This window comes from Microtus ochrogaster, chromosome 2 (genome assembly GCF_000317375.1).
Source record: "Microtus ochrogaster isolate Prairie Vole_2 chromosome 2, MicOch1.0, whole genome shotgun sequence".
In the NCBI taxonomy this organism is placed as follows: Eukaryota; Metazoa; Chordata; class Mammalia; order Rodentia; family Cricetidae; genus Microtus; species Microtus ochrogaster.
In genome coordinates this window covers 74,774,178-74,782,511 of record NC_022010.1, presented here as the reverse complement: position 1 = coordinate 74,782,511, position 8,334 = coordinate 74,774,178, and the positions used below count along the sequence as shown (strand labels likewise).

At 46.1% G+C, this 8,334-nt stretch overlaps 1 protein-coding gene across 3 annotated transcripts in view; it reads right to left on the bottom strand.

The window, feature by feature from the left end:
* The window catches only part of Nrip1 (nuclear receptor interacting protein 1), an 84,955-nt gene extending 84,396 nt beyond the window's left edge, over positions 1 to 559 (bottom strand). For all 3 annotated transcript variants that reach the window (XM_005345218.3, XM_026786828.1, XM_026786831.1), the window contains exon 1: positions 343 to 559. The gene's annotated coding sequence lies outside the window, so the exon portion shown is untranslated. The remainder of the gene's footprint in view (positions 1 to 342) is intronic.
* Positions 560 to 8,334: the final 7,775 nt, after the last annotated feature.

The following is an 8,334-nucleotide window of genomic DNA, read 5'->3' as shown; positions in this document are numbered from 1 at the left end:
AGCCGAGCGGGCTCGACCCGGGCCCCGCGACCCGGCCACCCGCGTGGGTCCCGGCGCAGAACACCCAGGGCGGCTGCGCCCCTCGCGCCACGGCTGGCACGGACGAGCCCACGGCTGGGAACTCTACAACTTGGCGGCCGCGCCGGCCGGGCCCGCGAGTTCCCGGGGAGACCCGGAGCCAAGCGCGGCGGCAGGCTGTCCCCGGGATCCGTGTCGCCGGCGCCCCCCGTGGGCCTCCCCGGCCTCCGCCGCCTCCACGGGCCGTGCACCCAGGCGTGCCCGGGCGGCTCGGCGTCCGCTCCGCCAGCTCCACACGGAGCCCGGGCCGCGATCGCCACTCACCGAGGCCGCCGCGGCTCCGGGCCGCCGATCCGCGTCGCTCCCTCCTTCCCGGGTTAGCCGTGCCCTGCGGCCGCGCGAGGCCACGGGCGGTGCGCACGGGCGGGCTGGGGCCGGCTCGTCCTCCGCCTGCGCCGCGATCGCCGTCGCCTCCCGAGTTCGGGGCTCTGCTGCAATGTCTGCGAGGCTGACTTTGAGCGCCTCGCTCGCCGCCCGCCCGCCGCAGCCGCGCTCCTCCCTCCGCCGCCGAGTTCGCGGCGGCCGGGTCCCTCCCCTCGCTGCTCCACGCCATTCAGCTCTTCAGCCAAGTTTCTTAACCCTTTTCTGCCCCTCCCTCCCATTGTCACCCCGGCTGTTCGCGTACCCGGCGGCTCGCTGGAGCTGGGGAGCCTACCCAGCTCCTGCAGGCCTCCTCTCGGGTGCTCCGGGTGGGGTCCCCGGGGCCGCGCGGCCTTGAAGGCAGAGAGAGGACGCAGTTCGACCAGGAGAGAGGGGTGCCTTGCGCCCCGAACCGGAGCCCTGGCTTTCCGGCTCCGTCCAGCCGCCTGGACAGATTGTCCCTAGGGACCAGACGATCGTCCATGTCACCCAGGCTTGGACAAGCCTTGGGGGCACCGCAAGGGAATCAGGGCTTCCTAACCCTTCCCCAGGGGCTGGCACCTTAAGCGTCTCCCTTCCTCCCATTTCACCCCACAGCACGCGTTCTCTTGGCTCCCTTTTACCCACCCTCAATTTCCACCTCCTTGAAATCTGTGTCCCGCTTAAATTCCGGAAGCTACGGCGCTATAACTCTAGGTCATTTTGACCCCCATGCCCAGCACCTAGTAGGACCCAGAAATTAATGTGGAATGATTCCAAGCGGAAAACTGGGAAGGAGACCTGAGGAGTGCCCAGCTCAGCTCCCTAGACGGACGCAGGACCCAGGAAACCGGGTTTATCTTCAGCTGCTTTGTCCCTGCAAAGCAGGGTCTGCAGGCCAATCTGCACCACCCCCAGGAAGGATCTGACCCAACAGGACTAGGAGATGGGCTGTCACTTCTTTAAGCAGCTCTCCTCGGTTCAGAGTCTCAATAAATAACAATTACATCACGAAGCCAGGGTGGCAGTGCAGCGAAACCTGAGTTTCCTGCAGTCTCGTTTTGCTAATCCCGCCTCTAAATTTGAGGGGGGCTACAGATTGGTGAAGCGAGAAAGTGGAGGGAGGAGAGAATAATACGAAACCATGATCTCGCCCTCTCGTGTTTTCCGCTTTATAATCTTCTCCTCTCCTCAGGCATCTTACTTGTGAAGACTCCTTCTGACGCTCCCCCTACCCCAGATGCCACCTTTCTTTTTCTCTTTAGTATCTCGCCATGAAAAGAAATACAAGCAGAGAGAGAGAGAGTGGTTGCAGAAGTTGGTTTTGTTTGACATAAAAAAAACACTAAAGTACATCACTCTGAACTCTAAAGTGGTATGCCTGTGTTAAACTACTCCCTGAATAAGACAATTTTGTGGATGAAGCTATCCGCTTTCATGCATTTTCGGTAGCATTTGGAAACAGAGTTATTGATACACAAAGAAACCAAAATTTACCCAAGTAATCAAACTATAACCTTTGCTGTTACGTAATAGTTTCACAACTATGCCGGGCGGTGGTGGCGCACTCCTTTAATCCCAGCACTTGGGAAGCAGAGGCAGGCTGATCTCTGTGAGTTCAAGACCAGCTTGGTCTACAAGAGCTAGTTCCAGGACAGGCTCCAAAGCCACAGAGAAACCCTGTCTCGAAAAAGCAATAAAATAAAACAAAATAATAGTTTCACAACTAATTATTTTTTAGGTTTTTCAAATGAGTAAGGTCTGGAGTATTTTCTCAATCTTGAAAGTGAGGGAAGTTTTTCAAATTAATTCTTAGTATAGTGATATCCTAGCACAGTCCTGAGCACACGTTAGGAATATTTTGCTTAATGGTGATGCTATATTTTAAGATCCGTATCATCTCTTCCCGTAATTCACCTATAGAATCTGTTGTACCCTAAACTTCATGTAACAGAATAGCATTTGTGTATGCCACAGTTCAAAATCTGCTTAAGGCAAATTAGCTAAGGCAGCAGATCTTTGGGGTATCATTTATCCTGGATTGGAAAAAAAGTAATATTTACAATTAAATGAACAGCATAATTGGATCCTCACACTTTTGATAAAAAAAATGTTTTAGATATTACACAAGGACTTTCTAAAATGTACTATAACTGTCTGTGTTCTTAAGCAATTTATTGGGCTTTTTTGACATTTTATTGAAAATTCAATGTCAGTCTCAAAAATCATCATTGTGGTAGATTGCAGTGGATTCAACAAGAGATTTCAGTTAGCCATAGTGATACTAGCCTATAATCCCAGTCATTGGGAGGAGGAGACAGAAAGTGGGAAGTTTGAGGCCAGCAAGGACTTTTTAGCAAGTTCGAGGACTAAGTTCCAAAATGAGAGATTCCGTTTTGTAGAACTAAGGACTTAGGATGAAGCAAAGAGCCATGGTACTTGACTATATGTGTAAAACCCTTACATGCACGCACACGCGAGCGCGCGCGCACACACACACACACACACACACACATACACACGGAATTCTGAGTTTGTGTTTTATTTCAGATGTGTGTTACCAATAGGGAAACATTTTCCTCTCTTCTGATTGGCAATTTCCTCTCTGGAACAGATTAAGAATCCAGACAGCCTGTCACAATTAATATAAAGTTAAACTAAGTAATAGACTCCATGCAAGAGAAGGAGTAAGTAAGGCCATGTACCGCAGTGTCAGACCTCAGGACAGATATTGGAGGCTCTCAAATGACACTCTGAGAAGTGTTGGTCTCACTTCTTAGCCAGGTTTTGGACCACCAACACTGCCCAGCAAGCCAAATCTTGTCCTGCTTATCCAATATCAGGGCTGAAACGCCAACAGCCTTAGACGGTGCATGGAAACTACTCGCCCACTCCTAATATAATAATTAAAAACCCGGAATTTTTGATAATATATTTGTGTAAAATTAATTGCATAACTTGAATGTACCATGTTAATTGTGTGAAGACCATTTTATGTTTGTTCTTCCTTTAAAAAAATAATGCCAGTACAGGGTCAGTAAGATGGTGCGAGGGTAAAGTCACGCGCTGCACAAGCCTGGTCACCTGAGTTTGATCCTGGGGATGCGGTCCACAACGTTGACCTTTGACCTCCACAAATGTGCATGGCACATAATCCACACATATCAAACACGCTCATATGCACATCTTTTTTCTATTCTCGGGGATTTAACCTCATCGTTGCTGGCTGATCAGTGTCTCTTCAACAGAGCAACATCTCCTAGTGGCCACACAATAATTTTACATTCTAAAAAAGTAGTATCTAAATTTCGGGGCTAAGAGCATCATGGCATGCATGTTGGGATTCTGCGATGCACAAGTGTCTCTATAGTCATTTGTGTTTGAGAGCCAGTTCTCACTGGAACCATGTGTAAGGTGAAAAGATCGCCTTCAGTTTGTATACCCAAACGGAGGTGTATTATAAAAAGTTTGTCACTCCTCTGGAATTCAATATTTTTGTTTATCCTCTTATGAATATCTACAAGACAGATTTGTGTGCGTGCTCGACATCTCTCATGTCCAGCATCCTTCAAGACATTTTTATAAATGTTCACTTATCAGCATTCCCTTCTCGGATCAAAGTGTGCAGGCTCAGGACCTAAGCCCCCTATTGCTCACACTGAGCGACCTTCAACACTCATCTCTGTGCTCAGCAAACAGTAGGCATTCACTAGACTTTGGCCAAGCCATTGGCACACCCTCAAAGACAGTGTTTCTTTCTATCCGAGGTGTGGCTCTGCGGCCAGGGAGTCCAGAAAACATTGTATGGGGAAAATGGTGTTTCTGCTGGCTGATGAAATGTTAGAAGAATTTGCTAACTAGGCAAAACAAGAAAGGGGTTCTCGGGAAGGAACTAGACCATTAACAGTAGAAAGTGATGAGAGAGCAGAAATTTCCCTCCAGAAGACTGGAATGTGTGCTGTGCACTATATGCATGTGTGTAGCTGATCATACAAATGGAGCCACTGTGCAGTTGTACTAACAGTTTGCCTCCTGAGCAGGCTTCTCCAATAAAAACAGAGTGACTCACAAACCTGAGAGTCATCTGCAATTTAAAATTTTCATGGCTGTATCTCAACAGGTACAAAGAAATGCCGCTAACTTGAATTTTATTCTCCAATTAATTCAATATATACAAAACATTTAAATGTGTACACCACAAAATTAGATGTTTTGCTATTTTTTTTAACAGTGTAGCAAAAATTCTAATTGTTCTTAATAATAAAAACCCGGAATGAGCCATCGGGGAGGTGAAAGCAGAGAGATCAGAGAAGCAGAGTGGCCAGCCTCTAGAGTTCTTACCTCTGTCAGTGCTCAGATGAAAGGGGCGATCCTATCCTCAGACTGCCTCCTCCAACTGGCTGTCTTCTCAGACTAACTGTTCCTCAGACAGACTGCTTCAGCTTGTGGCATCAGACTGCACTGAGCTCCTGCCCTCCCTGGCTTCCCCTCCCTAGTGCTGGGATTAAAGGTGTGTGATCCCAAGTGCTGGAATCACCTTTTAGACACCTCCAAGGAAGCTGTGACCCAGGTGACCTTGAACTCACAGAGATCCCTGGCCTTGAACTCACAGAGACCCCTCTGCCTGTGTCCCCAGAGTCCTGGGATTAAAGGTGTGTGCCACCCTGGCCTGATCTCTACCGGCTTAACTCTGCACTCTGGCCTTCAGGCAAGCTTTGTCTGTTAAAACACAAACAAAATATCACCACTAAACAGGATATTATTAGGTGACCCTGGCCAGCCTGGATCTCACCACTGCTCCCAGCTCGTTTTCTCTTTAGAACACTAGGTCTCCATAATGCAGTGCCTTTTCAACTCACAACACTCGGCACCTTAAACGGCTTTTGGGGTCTCTCCAGACTCGGGTTTGTGGTCACCTACTGCCATACTGAGTCGCGCAGTTCTACACAAGGTCCACTGCAGGAAGTATTAATGACATCGAGAAAAAAAAAAACCCATTAAATGAAAATCTAAAGCTTGTTAAGCAGAAGAATTTATTTGCCAGTTACTGGTGTTATTAAGTAAAGCCCTCTTTACTATGTGGAGGCTTTGATACCAACCACGGAATCAGCAGAGTTGATATTGTTTGTACTGTGTCTTCCCTCATTAGCCAAGCTGTCATACTGTAGTTTCAACTGTTCCTCTTTTTTCTCTTTCTCTTTCTTTCTTTCTTTCTTTCTTTCTTTCTTTCTTTCTTTCTTCCTTCCTTCCTTCCATTTATTTATATTTATTTATTTGTTTGTTTGTTTGTTTGTTTGTTTTTTTAAGACAGGGTTTCTCTGGAGCGTTGAAGCCTGTCCTGGAACTAGCTCTTGCAGACCAGGCTGGCCTTGAACTCACAGAGATCCGCCTGCCTCTGCCTCCCAAGTAGTGCTGGGATTAAAGGCGTGCGCTACCACCGCCCAGCTCAATTGTCTCTATTTCTATTAACTTTTGGTGAAAGACAGTAAATGTAACTTTCTATAGCAGAAATAAAATGCTATAAATTTTGGGATAAATAAGCTTAAACAACAGCAACAACAAAACACCAAAATGTTCTCTACAACACAAGACTACCTCTGAGCTACTTCCTGTCAAACGTCACCCTAGCTGCAGAAGCACTGGGATGGCATCTACCGGCACTTAAAAGTGGGCTTCAGGATACTTCCCAGCAGTGGTGGAGATGGTCTGCTTTCCCAAGCTGCCTCAGTGGATGTGTGCACAACAACAGAACTTCCGGAGGCATCACCATGCCTGACATCAAGCTCTATTACAGAGCTACAGTAATGAAAACAGCTTGGTATTGGCATAAAAACAGAGAGGTTGACCCAGATATTAATCAACACACCTATAAACACCTGATTTTTGACAAAGAAGCTAAAATTATACAATGGAAAAAAGAAGGCATCTTCAACAAATGGTACTGGCACAGCTGGATGTCAACATGTAGAAGAATGAAGATAGATCCATATCTATCGCCATGCACAAAATTCAAGTCCAAATGGATTAAAGACCTCAATATAAATCCTACCATTCTGAATCTGATAGAAGTAGTAGAAAGTGGGAAGTAGTCTTCAACGCATGGCACAGAAGACCACTTTCTATACATAACCCCAATAGCACAGACAATAAGAGCAACTATGAATAAATAGGATTTCCTGAAACTGAGACACTTTGTAAAGCAAAGGACACAGTCATTAAGACAAAAAGGCAACCTATTGAATGGGAAAAGATCTTCACCAACCCCACATCCATCAAAGGACTGATCTCCAAAAAAGGTTAATGTCCAAGGAATTAGACATTAAAATTCTAAATAACCCAATTAAAAAATGGGGTACTGAACTAAATAGAGAATTCTCCACAGAAGAATCTCAAATGGCCAAAAGATACTTAAGGACATGTTCAACATCCTTAGCTATCATGGAAATGAAAAGCAAAGCAACTCTGAGATACCATCTTACACCTGTCAGAATGGCTAAGGTCAAAAACACTAATGATAGCTTATGCTGGAGAGGTTGTGGAGGAAGGGGTACACTCATCCATTGCTGGTGGGAATGCAAACTTGTACAATCACTTTGGAAATTAGTATGGTGGTTTCTCAGAAACCTGGGAATCAACTTACCTCAGGAACCAGCAATACCACTCTTGGGAATATACCCAAAAGATGCTCAATCATACTACAAAAGCACTTGTTCAACTATGTTCATAGCAGCATTATTTGTCATAGCCAGAAACTGAAAACAACCTAGGTGCCCCTCAACTGAAGAATGGATAAAGAAAGTATGACACATCTACACATTAGAGTACTACTCAGCGGTAAAAGACAACATCTTGAATTTTCCATGAAAATGGATGGAATTAGAAAAGACTTTCCTGAGTGAGGTAACACAGACCCCAAAAATGAATATGGTATGTACTCACTTTTTAGTGGATACTAGCTATAAACAAAGGACATTGAATCTATAGTTCATGATCCTAAGGAAGCTAAGTAATAAGGTAAACCCAAAGAAAAACATATATATACACCCAACTGGAATTTGGAAGCAGACAAGACAGCATGACAAAATTGGGAGCAGGAGAGTAGGGGAAGAAGGGAGGGTAGAGAAGGGTAAGAGAAGGGGAGAAAGGGAGGGTTGAGGAGAACTTGAGGGAATGGGAGAGTCGAGATATAGGAAGGACAGAGATGAGAGCAAGGAAAGAGATATCTTGATTGAGGGAGCCATTATAGAGTTAGCAAAAACCAGGATCTAGAGAAATTCCCATGAATCCACAAGGATGACTCTGCCTATGACCCTAAGCAATAGAGGAGAGGGTGCCCGAACTGGCCTTGCCCTGTAGGCAGACTGATGATTATCTTAAATATCACCATAGAACCTTCATCCAACAACAGATGGAAACAGAGGCAGAGACCCACATTGGAGCACTTGACTGAGGTCCCAAAGTCCAGTTGAAGAGTGGAAGGAGTGAGAATATGAGCAAAGAGGTCAAGACCATGAGGGGTTCACCCACTGAAATAGTTTGCCTGTGCTAATAGTAGCTCACCAACTCCAGCTGGACCTGGAAGGAACAAGCATAGGACCAAACTAACCCCTCTGAATGTGGTTGACAGTTGCATGGCTGGGACAGACTTAGGGACCACTAGCAGTAGCACTAGGATTTATCCCTACTGCATTTACTGGCTTTTGGGGATCCTAATTTCTTTGGATGTATACCTTGCTCAGCCTAGATATCGTAGAGAGGGCCTTGGACATTCCCCAGAGCCATGTGCATTTACCCTCTCTGAGGATTAGATGGGGGTGGGGTGGGAGGGTATGTGGAGGGAATGGGAGGAAGTGGGAACATAAACTGATATTTTTTAAAATCTAATAAATTTTAAAAAAAGAAAAAATGTCTGATATA